Raw genomic sequence first — 16,175 nt, 5'->3', positions numbered from 1 at the left:
TGAATGAACACTTTGTGAGCTGCATTGTGACTCGTCTTTGAGGTTAAAAATATGAAATGGACAAGGGCACGTCCAGTGACACTTATATTGCCAAAAGTGCTTTCTAAGTTAATCACTATATCCTAACCCAAATATCCTATTGACTACTCCAACCACTAATCCCAATCCTAAAAAATAACCACAAACCACAAACCACAACCACTAAACCCTAAACCTACATCTAAACCCAGCCCTTACCAAGGCTAAGAACATAAGAAATAGGAGCAGAAGTAGGCCATCTGGCCCCTTGAGCCTGCTCCGCCATTCAATAATATCATGGATGACCTGATCTTGGCTGATATGATCTTGGCCTCAATTCCACTTCCCTGCTCTCTCCCCATTACCCTTGACTCCCCTATCTTTCAAAAATCAGTCTATCTCCAACTTAAATATATTCAATGATCCAGCCTCCACTGCTCTCTGGGGTAGAGAATTTCAAAACATCACGACCCTCAGAGGAAATTTCTCATCATTTCCATTTTAAATGGGCGAACCCTTATTCTCAGACTATGCCACCTAGTTCTAGATTCCCCCACAAGAGGAAACAGAGATGAGTGGAGGAGCTAAAGATCTGATAAAGGAAATATTTGAACAATTATTTTGATGCAAGAAATACTGCAAGGCATGTTAGTAATAAGTAATTATAATCAGCTAACCCATCAAAATTAGAAAAGACAATTACAAAGATCGGAACAGTGCGGAGTTCTACTAACTACATTCAAAAATCTTCAAACAATACTGAAAATTAACAGATTTCCAGTCTTAAGCAAGGTAGTTCTTTCAAGTGATGGTTAAAAGGTACGTCAAATTACTGGAAAGTGAGACACTCCGGTTCAGTCGATGAAACCCACAAGTCATATAGTGAAACGAAAAAAGCTTTGGACTTGATGTGGGAAAAGATGAACTGCGTGAGAAGTGAAATAATCTAGACTAAGAAAAGGCATAAAATGGAAGGGGAGGTAACATTAATTAGTCTCCTTTTATTAGGGAGAAATCAAATATTCGATACAGGGTGCTTCAAACAAGCTGATTTATTCAATATTTATAGAGAACATTCATCTCCAGCTGAGGTATAGGAGTTATGTAGAGCAGCAGAAACAAAGTCTAACGACCAGAATGAACATGGCTCAGTGCCCAATGCAATCAGTCATCATCATCATAGGCAGTCCCTCAAAGCGAGGATGACTTGCTACCACGCCAACAAGTTCACAGGTGTTTCAATGAAGGACCTAATAGTCCAGATCCCGAACTACATCTTGGAGGGTGGAAGATGCCTGTGCTTGGATTTTTGTAACGTGTGGTGGCCGTTGCACACCAGCCACCACACAGGCTTGACAGAGCTAGGTCTTAGTCCAGTGGCAAGGGTTAACCAAGACGATTGGAGACCAGCTCTGCTGCACGGACCGAGCGCACACACATATAGCAAGGTGGGCTGGCCCGTGCTGCCCCTGGGCCTTCGTCTCTCCTGGGCCCCAGTCACTTCCTTCTACAAACTCTTGCTCCTTCGCCCTTCCTGCTGTGCCTGCCCGCACTGCAATCAGCGACCTGACTTCGCAGCCGTCGCCCTCCTGCAGTGGTATGCCGCCGCACGCTGCTCCCTCTGATGGCCCCGGCCTGCTGATGGTCTTGCAGGCCGCGACCGCGCCGATTTCCTGGTCCCTCTCTGCTCCCTCTCATGCAGCCTTTCAATCACAATAAATCCTCCTCAAATCACAAACGTGGCATTTCAATGGCGGTGTATTTACCCAGCATTCGCCGCGACGGAGAATATGCCGAACCCAGATTACAGAGGCCCAGTGCGCAGGCGCGGGACTTGGCTGTGTTTGGGGCATGCGCGGTGCGTGTAATGCCGGATGTTATATGGTGAACAACTGCTGCTCAAAAGAGCCCGTTTTCAGCAGGTCGGAGGGGAGTAATGGAGCAGCGGGGAGCCGGGGAGGCTTCATAAACAACTGGTGCCCGCCGGAAGCCCGGAAAAATTACCGGAATATCGGCGACTGCAGTTTCTGGGCTTTCTCCTAGTCACAGGCCCAGGGTAACGGCGGCCATCTTTGTACAGGAAGGCAAGGTCAGCGCTCTGCCATCTTGATTCAATGAGCATCAAAACACCTCGGATTTCTCACTATCTCTCCTAAAGGCGCTGCTCAGTGCGAAGCTTCCGGTTTACGTCCCAGACAATTGTAACAGGAAAGCCCCAGAGCTGTTCACTCCCAGGGTTAGAAACCCTGTGAACAGTCCCAGGGTTATTATCTCATAATAACATAAGAAATAGGAGCAGGAGGAGGACATTTCGCCCCTGGAGCCTGCTCCGCCATTCAATAAGATCATGGCTGATCTGACCATGGACTCAGCTCCACTTCCCTGCACACTCCTCTTTATTCCCTTATCGCTCAAAAATCTGTCTACCTCTGCCTTAAATATATTCAATGACCCAGCCTCCACAACTCTCTGGGGCAGAGAATTCCACAGATTCAAAACCCTCTGAGTGAAGAAATTTCTCTTCATCTCAGTTTTAAATGGGTGGCCCCTTATTAGGGTAAACTAAAACTAGGGGGTATCGTCTATGAGTGGAAATATCCTCCCTGCATCCACCTTGTCGATTCCTCTCGTTATTTTATATGTTTCGTTAAGATCACCTCTCATTCTTCTGAACTCCAATGTGTATAGGCCCAACCTACTCAACCTATCCTCATAAGACAATCCCCTCATCTCTGGAATCAACCTCTGAACAGCCCCAATGCAAGTATATCATTCCTTAAATACGGAGACCAAACCTGCACGCAATACTCCAGGTGTGGCCTCACCAATACCCTGTACAGTTGTAGCAGCACTTCTCTGCTTTTATACTCTATACCCGCCTTGCAATAAAGGCCAACATTCCATTTGCCTTCCTGCTTCCTTGCTGTACCTGCATACTAACTCTTTGTGTTTTATGCACAAGGACCCCCAGGTGTCTCTGTACTGTGGCATTTTGCAATTTTTCTCCATTTATATTATAATTTGCTTTTCTATTATTTCTGCCAAAGTGGATAACCTCACATTTTCCCACATTATACTACATCTGCCAAATTTTTGCCCACTTACTTAACCTGATTTTTTGTGTCCTCACAATTTGCTTTCCTACCCATCTTTGTATAGAAACATAGAAAACGTAGAAACATAGAAAATAGCTGCAGGAGTAGGGCATTCAGCCCTTCTAGCCTGCACCGCCATTCAATAAGTTCATGGCTGAACATGCAACTTCAGTACCCCATTCCTGCTTTCTCGCCATACCCCTTGATACCCCTAGTAGCATGGATTTCATCTAACTCCTTTTTGAATATATTTAGTGAATTGGCCTCAACAGCTTTCTGTGGTAGAGAATTCCACAGGTTCACCACTCTCTGGGTGAAGAAGTTTCTCCTCATCTCGGTCCTAAATGGCTTACCCCTTATCCTTAGACTGTGACCCCTGGTTCTGGACTTCCCCAACATTGGGAACATTCTTCCTGCATCTAACCTGTCTAAACCCATCAGAATTTTAAACGTTTCTATGAGGTCCCCTCTCATTCTTCTGAACTCCAGTGAATACAAGCCCAGTTAATCCAGTCTTTCTTGATAGGTCAGTCCCGCCATCCCGGGAATCAGTCTGGTGAACCTTCGCTGCACTCCCTCAATAGCAAGAATGTCCTTCCTCAAGTTAGGAGACCAAAACTGTACACAATACTCCAGGTGTGGCCTCACCAAAGGCCTGTACAACTGTAGCAACACCTCCCTGCCCCTGTACTCAAATCCGCTCGCTTTGAAGGCCAACATGCAATTTACTTTCTTAACTACCTGCATGCCAACCTTCAATGACTGATGTACCATGACACCCAGGTCTCGTTGCACCTCCCCTTTTCCTAATCTGTCACCATTCAGATAATAGTCTGTCTCTCTGTTTTTACCACCAAAGTGGATAACCTCACATTTATCCACATTATACTTCATCTGCCATGCATTGCCGACTCACCTAACCTATCAGCAAACTTGGCTACATTAAACTCGGTCCTTTTATTCAAGTCATTAATAATAGTTGTAAATAGTTGAGGATCCAGCACCGATCCCTATGGCACAAATCGGAAAGTGACACATTTATCCTGACTCTCTGTTTTCTGTTAGTTCACCAATCTTCTATCCATGCTAATATATTACCCCCAACATCGTGAAATTTTATCTTGTGCAGTAACCTCTTATGTGGCACCTTATCGAATGCCTTATGGAAATCCAAATACACTACATCCACTGGTTCCCCCTTATCCACCCCGCTCGTTACATCCTCAAAGAACTCCAGAAAATTTGTCATCCATGATTTCCCTTTCATAAAACCATGCTGACTCTGCTTGATTGAATCATGCTTTTCCAAATGTTGCGCTACTGCTTCTTTAATAATGGACTCCAGCATTTTCCCAACGACAGATGTTAGGCTAACTGGTCTATAGCTTCCTGCTTTTTGTCTGCCTCCTTTTTTAAATAGAGATTTTACATTTGCGGTTTTCCAATCTGCTAGGACCACCTCAGAAGCCAGGGAATTTTGTTAGATTACAACCAATGCATCCACTATCTCTGCAGTCACTTCTCTTAAGAATCTAGGATATAAGCCATTAGGGCCAGGTGACTTGTCGGCCTTTAGTCCCATTATTTTACCGAGTACTGCTTCATTAGTGATAGTGAATGCATCACGTTCCTCTCTCCCTATAGCCCCTTGACTATCCACTTCGGTATTACTCTCAGTGACCGAGTGTTTTACTCTAATTAAACTGATCTCGGACTGTTTCTGTCAGATATTAACTCTTGCACGGTCCCAGCAAACACTCCCACTCCCTCGTCCCTCCGATGTTTCTGCAGGATTGCTTTGTGAAGAGGGGCTCATGGAGAGAAATACCCTGCACAGAATGATCCCAAATTGAGCATCTCCAAGGGACAGGATTCCCAGCTTTGATCATTCTCCGTCCTTTCCCCCCAGGCACAGTTCCTTTGCTCAGATTCTGATAAAAGTAAATTGGGAAAAGTGCACTTTGATTTTTACAGGCTGTATTAGTGCAGAGAGCTGCACATGCGCGGTTCAGCCCCGTTCCCTGTGTCGATTTGCAGTGAGCAGAAGAGCACATGTGTCCTCCCCTCCCCCAGCCCTGCCTGTGATCGCCATTCACTCAGTAAGTGGAAGAAGATGGTTTAAAACAGCCGGGAATGGAGACCCCGCGGCTCCGGGGTAAGGCAGCGAGCAGCAGCCTCCTTACAGCAGCGCAGCGCTTTGGGAGCGTGTCTGCAGATGGGCTCAGAGATCGGCATTGAGTCCGGGGGAAGTTCAGGGGTAGTCGGAGGCAGAGTGGAGCAAGAACCAGTCTCATTGAGTGGGGGAAGGGAGAGACCATTCTCGGGCTGTGTTTCGACAGTGTAAGGTAACAGAAAGTAAATCACCTCGCTCTTTCAAATCATTGCTGCCTTCTTTCCCCAAATCAGCAGTGAATGTTCCTGATTCAATTCCAATCTCACCGTGTCTGTTGTTCTTGGACAGTGATCAGTGGAAACACAGCCTGACAGTGAGGATGTGGGGAGTTTCACAAAGTGCATCTATTGCAGACATCAGGAGAGGAGTGTGGGAGATGATATTTTAAAGTCGGGTTATATTGTTTCGGTATGTTGAGTTCTCCAGAACAATGTTGCTGGTGATCGAGAGATATATTGTCGCTCCTTCAGATAAATCATATTCTCCCCCGCATCTGTGGATATGTGAACTGGATATATGAAAATAAAGACAGTGAAGTGAACTGAATATATGAAAATGTATAAGCCATGGAAAAATAACTAGGAGAATGTCAGATTGCAAATATTACAACATAAGCACAAATAGCAGAATTGCAAGGTCTTAGTTACTAGTCACGCCAGTAAAATTGTAACATTTAGAAACAATGCCTGAGCTTTAGTAAAAACAGCTCAGATTGATGTCGGCTCATGAGTGGACAAAGGAAAGGAGGGATCAAAAGGGATAAGCTGAACTAGGATGTCACTCTAATTGTATCTTGTTATCTTGTACCAAAAAATGTACAACTGTGTGCCTTCACAATGTAAACTTACTTGTCCGTAGGAAGTGTGTACGCTCTATCAAGAGAGTATTCCTTCTGTCTGATAAGTCTCGGCCGGTGAGAGAAATTAATAAAGACTGCTTTGTTACAAGCTCCTTTGGTGTTCGCCTCAGTGTATTCACTGAAACAGATTGAAGGAAAAGAATCCAGAAATCTACACATCCATATCTTAGAACTAATATTGTTCTTGTATTATTATTCTCAGAGCAAAATTCTTCAACCAGCCAGAATCAATGTGAGCTTTTCTCCTCCACCCAAGGAACAGTGCAGACAGCTCATTCTCACACACAGTAAGTATATTATCACTCACAGAGCGCAGAGACACGGAACTGGCCTCAATCCTATTGTCACAGGCAGCAGAAGCTGTCAGTCCCACAGTGATCCGAAGTGGCAGAGTTACATTGTGAATCTTACAGCCACATGGAGCAATAGAATCAGATGCTGTTTCACCATTGAAACAGATCACATTGACAGGTGCATTAAACACCCACATTCACTTGCCAGAAACTGGCAGGTCGAGAATAAAACACACAATCATCTATCAGAAAAAATGTCAAACAGATAGTATAAACCAGACTCGCATATCAGAAGCAGATGGGTACAGAACAAAAGCCATATTCAGGTTTCAGAATCTGATGGATTCAGTATTTAACCCCCCGAAAATACCAGAAGATGGCAGGTGCAGAATAAAACCCACATTCCCGTACCATAGACTGACAGATACAGTATACAACACACACCCACATATATGAAAGTGACAGTTACAAAATAAAATCCGCACTTGCATACCAGGGAGTGACAGGTAAAGTGTAAATCCCATGTGCACATACCGGAAAACTGAAAGGCAGTGAGTAAAATTGTTACTTGCATCGCAGAAACTGATAGGTGCAGAGTAAAACCCACACGCACACATCAGAAAAATGACAGGTAGAAGGCAAAATCTTCACTCACATATCCAAGAAATACAGGTAAAAAGTAAAATTAATTCTCACATTCACATAGCAGAGACTGGCAGATACAGAATAAATTCCACACTCACATAGCAGGAACTGACAGGTACTGTCTAAAACATACAATCACATAGCAGGAACAAATACTTACAGTTTAAACCCAGACTAACATACCAGAAACTGAGAAGCACAGATTAAACCTCATCACACATACCAAAACCTGACAGGTACAGAAAAATACACACACTTGCATATCAGGTATGAGAGATACAATATAAAACCCAAACTCACACATCAGAGGCTGAAATATTAAAATCCATATTCCCATTACATAAATTGACAGATACTCACTTACCAGTAATTGACAGGTACAGGGTAAAGACCCCTCTTCCATACCAGAAACTGACAGGTACAATAGAAAGCCCACTCTCAATTAAGCAGGAACTGGCAGGCATAGAGTAAGGCCCACAATCATACATCAGAACTTGACAGGTACAGAATAAAATCCAGATCCCCATAACAGAAATGGAGATACAGAGAAAGGCCCACACTCACATACAGAGACAGCTAGATACAGAGTAAAACTCAGACTCATTTACCAGAGACCGACAGATACAGGGTAAACACTCACCTCCATAACAAAAATTGACAAAACAATACTAACATACGTACGATGTAGTATATATGGACTTTAGCAAAGCTTTTGATAAGGTCCCACATGGTAGACTGATCATGAAGATTAAAGCCCATGGGATCCAGGGCCAAGTGGTAAGTTGGATCCAAAATTGGGTTGGAGGTAGGAAGCAAAGTGTAATGATTGATGGATGTTTTTGTGACTGGAAGGATGGGGGTTCCACAAGGCTCAGTACTGGATCCCTCGCTTTTTGTGCAATGATTTAGATTTGAATATAGGGAGTATGATTAAGAAGTTTGCAGATGACACTAAAATTGGCTGTGTGGTTGATAATGAAGAGGAAAGTCATGTGCTGCAGGAGGATATCAATCTACTGGTCAGGTGGGCAGAGCAGTGGCAAATGGAATTTAATTCAGAGAAGTGTGAGGTGATGCACTTTGGGAGGGCTAATAAGGAATGGGTATACACATTAAGCGGTAGGCTGCTTAATAGTGTAGATGAACAAAGGGACCTTGGAGTGCTTGTCCACAGATCCCTGAAAGTAGCAGGCCAGGTGGATAAGGTGGTTAAGAAAGCATACGGAATGCTTGCATTTATTGGCCGAGGCATAGAATATAAGAGCAGGGAGGTTATGCTTAAATTGTATAATACTTTGGTTAGGCCACAGCTGGAGTACTGCGTGCAGTTCTGGTCGCCGCATTATAGGAACGATGTGATTGCACTAGAGAGGGTGCAGTCGAGATTTACTGGGATGTTGCCTTGAATGGAGAATCTTATTTATGAGGACAGATTGGATCGGCTGAATTTGTTCTCATTGGAACAGAGGAGGTTGAGAGGAGACCTCATTGAGGTGTACAAAATATTCAGGGGCCTGGATATAGTGGATAGTAAGGGCCTGTTTCCATTGGTGGAGGGGTCTATTATGAGGGTATTATGAGGGGGCATAGTTTTGAAGTGGTTGGTGGAAGGTTTAGAGGGGATTGAAGTGGGTGGGGAGCTTCTTTACGCAGAGTGTTGTGGGGATCTGGAACTCGCTGTCTGGAAGAGTGGTGGATGCAGAAACCCTCACCACTTTTAAGAGATGGCTGGATGGGCACTTAAAGTGCCGTAACCTGCAGGGTTACAGACCTGGAGCTGGTCATTGGGATTAGACTGGATGACCTTTTGTTGGCCGGCGCAGATATAATGGTAAGTACTGCAGGGAATCAGATACGGCCAGGGTGGTCTCCTGGACTCGTTTCGATCACCTGGATGGGTCGGAGAGGAATTTTCCCAGATTTTTTCTCTCGAAATTGGCCTGGGTTTTTATCTGGTTTTTGCCTCTCCCAGGAGATCACATGGCTTCGCTTGGTGTGGAGTGTAGAATGTTTTCAGTATAAGGGGTGTCGCAGTTGTGTGAGGCGGACTGGTTGCTCTTTGCTTTTCCGTCATTGTTCATAGGTTTATATCTAACCTGTTGGGCTGCTGACCAAGGGCCGTGCGGCTCTTTATTGGCCGGCGTGGACATGATGGGCCGAAATGGCCTCCTTCTGCGCTGTAAATTTCAATGTTTCTATACTGGAGAATGACGGGTATGGAGTAGAGCTCACATTCACATAAGAAATGGACAAGACATGCACCAGGAATGGAAAGAGACAAAATGAAACCCACAGGCAATTACCAGAAATTGACAGGTACAGGATAAAACACACGCTCTCGTATCAGATTAAGACATACAGTGTAAAACCCTCATTCACATACAAGAGATGGGCAGATACAGAGTCAAATCCACACTCCCATACCAGACACCCACAATATAAGAACACAAGAAATAGGAGCAGGAGTAGGCCGTATAGCCCCTCGAGCCTGCTTCGCCATTTCATCAGACGCAGTCCCTCGGAATCAAGGAAGACTTGCTTCCACTCCTGAAGTGAGTCCTTTGGTTGCTGAACAGTCCAATACGAGTGCCACAGCCTCTGTCACAGGTGGGACAGACATTAGTCGAGGGAAGGGGTGGGTAGGACTGGTTTGCCACACGCTCCTTCTGCTGCCATCACTTGACCTCATTACGCTCTCGCCGTTGAGATTCAGAGAGCTCAACGCCCTCCCGGATGCACTTTCTCCACCTAGGGCGCTCTTTGGCCAGGCACTCCCAGGTGTCAGTGGTGATGTCGCTCGATACCAGGGCGGCTTTGAGGGTGTCCTTGTAACGTTTCCGCTGCCCACCTTTGGCTCGTTTGCCATGAAGGAGCTCCGCGTAGAGCATTTGCTTGGCATGCGAACTATGTGGCCTGCTCAGCGAAGCTGATCGAGTGTGGTCAGTGCTTCAATGCTGGAGATGTTAGCCTGGATGAGGACACTGATGTTGTTATGCCTGTCCTCCCAGGAGATTTGCAGGATCTTGCGGAGACATCTTCGCCATTTAATACGATCATGGCGGATCTGATCATGGAATCTGGTCCACTTCCCTGCCGGCTCCCCATAACCCCTTATTCCCTTATCGGTTAAGAAACTGTCTACCTGTGACTTAAATTTATTCAATGTCCCAGGTTCCACAGCTCACTGACGAAGCGAATTCCACAGATTGACAACCCTGTGAGAGAAGAAATTCCTCCTCATCTCAGTTTTAAATTGGCGGCCCCTTATTCTAAGATTATTCCCCCTAGTTCTAGTCTCTCTTATCAGTGGAAACATCCTCTCTGCTTCCACCTTGTCAAGCCCCCTTATAATAATATACGTTTTGATAAATCACCTCTCATTCTTGTGAATTCCAATGAGTAGAGGCCCAACCTCCTCAACCTTTCCTCATAAGTCAAATATAGAAACCTAGAATATAGGTGCAGGAGTAGGCCATTCAGCCCTTCAAGCCTGCACCACCATTCAATAAGATCATGGCTTATCATTCCCTCAGTACCCCTTTCTTGCTTTCTCTGCATACCCCTTGATCGCTTTAGCCGTAAGGGCCATATCTAACTCCCTCTTGAATATATCCGATGAACTGGCATCAACAACTCTCTGCGGCAGGGAATTCCACAGGTTAACAACGCTCTGAGTGAAGAGGTTTCTCCTCATTTCAGTCCTAAATGGCCAACCCCTTATCCTTCGACTGTGTCCCCTGGTTCTGGACTTCCCCAACATCGGGAACATTCTTCCTGCTTCTAACCTGTCTGGTCCCATCAGAATCTTAAATGCTTCCATGAGATCCCCTCTCATCCTTCTAAACTCCAGTGTATAAAGGCCCAGTTGATCCAGTCTCTCCTCATATGTCAGTCCAGCCATCCCGGGAATCAGTCCGGTGAACCTTCGTTGTACTTCCTCAACAGCAAGAACGTCCTTCCTCAGATTAGGAGAGCAAAATTGAACACAATATTCCAGATGAGGCCTCACCAAGGCCCTATACAACTGCAGTAAGACCTCCCTGCTCCTATACTCAAATCCCCTAGCTAGGAAGACCAACATACCATTTGCCTTCTTCACTGCCTGCTGTACTTGCATGCCAACTTTCAATGACTGATGTACCATGACACCCAGGTCTCGTTGCACCTCTCCTTTTCCAAATCTGTCACCATTCAGATATTATTCTGCCTTCGGGTTTTTGCCCCCAAAGTGCATAACCTCACCTTTATCCACATTATACTGCATCTGCCACGCATTTGCCCAGTCACCTAACCTGTCCAAGTCACCCTGCAGCCTCTTAGCGTCCTCCTCACAGCTCATACCGCCACCCAGTTTAGTGTCATCTGCAAACTTGGAGATATTACACTCAATTCCTTCATCTAAATCGTTATATATTGTAAAGAACTGGGGTCCCAGCACTGTACCCTGCGGCACTCCACTAGTCACTGCCTGTCATTCTGAAAAGGACCTGTTTATCCCGACTCTCTGCTTCCTGTCTGCCAACCAGTTCTCTATCCATGTCAGTACATTACCCCCAATACCATGTGCTTTAATTTTGCACAACAATCTCTTGTGTGGGACCTTGTCAAAAGCCTTTTGAAAGTCCAAATGCACCACATCCACTGGTTCTCCCTTGTCCACTCTCTTAGTTGCATCCTCAAAAAATTCCAGAAGAATTGTGAAGCATGATTTCCCTTTCATAAATCCATGCTGACTTGGACTGATCCTGTCACTGCTTTCCAAATGCACTGCTATTTGATCCTTAATAATTGATTCCAAAATTTTCTCCACTACTGATGTCAGGCTAACCGGTCTATAATTACCCGTTTTCTCTCTCCCTCCCTTTTTAAAAAGTGGTGTTACATTAGCTACCCTCCAGTCCATAGGAACTAATCTAGGGTCGATAGACTGTTGGAAAATGATCACCAATGCATCCACTATTTCGAGGGCCACTTCCTTATGTACTCTGGGATGCAGACTATCAGGCCCCGGGGATTAATCGGCCTTCAATCCCATCAATTTCCCTCACCTCCGGAATCCACCTCGTGAACCTTCTCTGAACTGCCTCCAAAGCAAGTATATCTTTTCGTAAATATGGAAACCAAAACTGCATGCAGTATTCCAGGTGTGGCCTCACCAATAACATGTATAACTGTAGCAAGACTTCCCTGCTTTTATCCCCTTTGCAATAAAGGCCAAGATTCCATTGGCCTTCTTGATCACTTCCTGTACCTGCATACTAACATTTTGTGTTTCATGCACAAGTATCCCCAGGTCCCGCTGTACTACAGCACTTTGCAATCTTTCTCCATTTAAATAATAACTTGCTCCTTGATTTTTTTTCTGCCAAAGTGCATGACCTCACACTTCCAACATTATACTCCATCTGCCAAATTTTTTCCCACTCACTGAGCCTATCTGTGTCCTTTTGCAAATTCTTTGTGTCCTCCTCACACATTGCTTTTCCTCCCATCTTTGTATCGTCAGCAAATTTGGCTATGTTATACTCGGTCCCTTCTTCCAAGTCGTTAATATAGATTGTAAATAGTTGGGGTCCCAGCACTGATCCCTGCGGCACCCCACTAGTTACTGATAGCCAAACCGTGAATGAACCATTTATCCCGTCTCTCTGTTTTTTGTTAGTTACCCAATCCTTAATCCATGCTAATATATTACCCCCAACCCTGTGAACTTTTATCTTGTGCAGAACCCTTTTATATGGCACCTTGTCAAATGCCTTCTGGAAGTCCAAAATACATCCACATGCACTTTATCCACCCTGTTCGTTACATCCTCAAAGAATTCCAGCAAATTCGTCAAACATGACTTCACCCTCATGAATCCATGCTGACTCTGCCTGATTGAATTATGCTTTACCAAATGTCCTGCTACTGCTTGTTTAATAATGGTCTCGAACATTTTCCAAACCACAGATCTTAGGCTAACTAGTCTATAATTTCCTGCTTTTTGTCTGCCTCCCTTTTCACCAAGTGCAGCTCTCGGGCCCCGGGCAACACCAAGTGCAGCTCTTGGGCCCTGGGCAACACCGAGTGCGGCTCTCGGGCCCTGGGCAACACCGAGTGCGGCTCCCGGGGCCCGGGCAACACCGAGTGCGGCTCTCGGGGGCCCCCGGGCAACACCGAGTGCGGCTCTTGGGGCCCCTGGCAACACCGAGTGCGGCTCTCAGGCCCCAAGTTAGAGTCTCCAGACTCAGCACCAGCAAACCCCGGGGGAAGCCCCTCCCCCACTCCATGAAAACAACAACTTTCATTTATATAGAGGATCAGCAATTCCCAGCCGCTCTGTATCTGGGTGGGCGCTGGGTGTAGAAGTCCCTCCCTGGCCTCCTGTGTGGGTCTGTTTGCTACATCAGTTTGAGCTGGAGTGGAGAGGGGGAAAAGCTGCTGAGTTTCACCCGCAGTATTTCTGGGACCAGTTGGACCAACAATTTCCTATGTGGGACTGTCAAGGGAGGTGGGTTTCCTTCCTGAAGAACAGCAATGACCCAGATGTGCTTTTGCAGCAGTCCGGCAGCTTTCATGGTCAATTTTTCCGAGTGCCTGCCCCAAAAATGACCAGATTCATTAAGCTCAATTTCACAACCTGCCTTTCTGTTGTAGAAACATAGAAAATATGTGCAGGACTAGGCCATTCAGCACTTCGCGCCTGCACCACCATTCAATATGATCCTGGCAGATCATGCAACTTGAGTACCCCATTCTTGCTTTCTCTCCATACCCCTTGATCGCTTTAGCACTAAAGGCCACATCTAACTCCCTTTTGAATATATCTAACGAAATGACCTCAACAACTTTCTGTGGTAGAGAATTCCACAGCTTTATAATTCTGAGTGAAGAAGTTTCTCCTCATCTCAGTCCTAAATGGCTTACCCCTTATCCTTAGACTGTGACCCCTGCTTCTGGACTTCCCCAACATCGGGAATATTCTTCCTGCATCTAATCTGTTCAATCCCATCAGAATTTTATATGTTTCTTTGAGATCGCCTCTCATTCTTCTAAATTCCAATGAATATAAGCCTAATCGATCCAGTCTTTCTTCATATGTCACTCCTGCCATCGCGGGAATCAATCTGGTGAACCTTCGCTGCACTCCCTCATAAGCAAGAATGTCCTTCTTCAGATTAGGAGACCAAAACTGAACACAATATTCAAGGTGTGGCCTCACCAAGGTCTGTACAACTGCAGCAAGACCTCCCTGCTGCTATACTCAAATCCTCTCGCTATGAAGGCCAACATTCCATTTGCCTTCTTCACCACCTGCTGTGTCTGCATGGCAACTTTCAATAACTGATGTACCATGACACCCAAATCTCGTTGCACCTCCCCTTTTCCTAATCTGTCACCATTCAGATAATATTTTGCCTTCATGTTTTTGCCACCAAAGTAGATAACCTCACATGTATCAACATTATACTGCATCTGCCATGCATTTGCCCACTCGCCTAACCTGTCCAAGTTACCGTGCAGCCTCTTAGCATCCTCCTCTCAGCTCACACTGCCACTCAGCTTAGTGTCATCTGCAAACTTGGAGATATTACATTCAATTCCTTTGTCTAAATCATTAATGTATATTGTAAATAGCTGGGGTCCCAGCACTAAAACTTGCAGGACTCCACTAGTCACTGCCTGCCATTCTGGAAAGGACCAATTTATTCCTACTCTTTGCTTCCTATCTGCCAACCAGTTCTCTATCCACATCAATACATTACCCCCAATACCTTATACTTTAATTTTGCACACTAGTCTCTTGTGTGGGACCTTGTCAAAAGCCTTTTGAAAGTCCAAATACACCACATCCACTGGTGCTCCCTTGTCCACTCCACTAGTTACATCCTCAAAAGACTCCAGAAGATTTGTCAAGCATGATTTCCCTTTCATAAATCCATGCTGACTTGGACCAATCCTGTCACTGTTTTCCAAATGCGCTGCTATTACATCTTTAATAATTGATTCCAACACTTCCCCACTACCGATGTCAGGCTAATCAGTCTATAATTCCCTGTTTTCTCTCTCCCCTCTTTTTTAAAAAGTGGGGTTACATTAGCTACCCTCCAATCCATAGGAACTGACCCAGAGTTCATAGAATGTGGGAAAATGACCACCAAGGCATCCACTATTTCTGGGCCACTTCCTTAAGTACTCTGGGATGCAGACTATCAGGCCCTAGGGATTTATCGGCCTTCAATGCCATCAATTTCCCTAACACAATATCCTTACTAATAAGGATTTCCTTCAGTTCCTCCTTCTCGCTGGACCCTCGGTCTCTAGTATTTCCAGAAGGTTATTTTTGTCTTCCTTAGTGAAGACAGAACCAATGTATTTGTTCAATTGGTCAGCCATTTCGTTGTTCCCCATTGTAAATTCACCTGATTCTGACTGCAAGGGACTTACATTTGTCTTCACTAATCTTTTTCTCTTCACAAATCGATAGAAGCTTTTGCAGTCAGTTTGTATGCTCCCTGCAAGCTTACACTCATACTCTAATTTCCCCCTCCTAGTTAAACCCTTTGTCCTCCTCTGCTGAATTCTAAATCTCTTCCAGTCCTCAGGTTTGTTGATTTTTCTGGCCAATTTATATGCCTCTTCCTTGGATTCAACACTTTTCCGTATTTCTCTTGTTAGCCACGGTTGAGCCACTTTCCCTGTGTTATTTTTACCCCAGACAGGGATGTACAATTGTTGAAGTTCATCCATGTGATCTTTAAATATCTGCTATTGCCTATCCACCATTAACCCTTTAAGTATAACTCGCCAGTCTGTACTAGCCAATTCACATCTCATACCATTGAAGTTACCTTTCTTTAAATTCAGTACCCTAGTCTCTGAAGTAACTGTGTCACTCTCCACCTTAATGAAGAATTCTACCATATTATGGTCACTCTTCCCCAAGGGGCCTCGCACAACAAGATTGCTAATTAATCCTCTCTCATTACACAACACCCAGTCTAGGATGGCTAGCTCTCTGGTTGGTTCCTCGACATATTGGTCTAGAAAACCATTCCTTATACACGCCAGGAAATCCTCCTCCACCGTATTGCTACCAGTTTGGTTAG

The 16,175-nt window shown here is 45.0% G+C and overlaps 1 protein-coding gene across 3 annotated transcripts in view; it reads left to right on the top strand.

Annotated features, from left to right (window-relative positions):
- Positions 1 to 1,961: 1,961 nt before the first annotated feature.
- LOC139273355 (zinc finger protein 211-like) overlaps positions 1,962 to 16,175 on the top strand; it is a 59,963-nt gene continuing 45,749 nt past the window's right edge. For 2 of the 3 annotated variants that reach the window (XR_011595080.1, XM_070890179.1), the window contains exons 1-2: positions 1,962 to 2,107; positions 6,348 to 6,432. The gene's annotated coding sequence lies outside the window, so the exon portion shown is untranslated. Of the gene's footprint in view, positions 2,108 to 5,213; positions 5,269 to 6,347; positions 6,433 to 16,175 lie in introns of those variants that run through there. The other variant, XM_070890180.1, reaches the window with a different exon arrangement.

This window comes from Pristiophorus japonicus, chromosome 9 (assembly GCF_044704955.1).
Source record: "Pristiophorus japonicus isolate sPriJap1 chromosome 9, sPriJap1.hap1, whole genome shotgun sequence".
NCBI lineage: Eukaryota > Metazoa > Chordata > Chondrichthyes > Pristiophoridae > Pristiophorus > Pristiophorus japonicus.
This window is presented reverse-complemented; position numbering and strand designations above follow the sequence as displayed.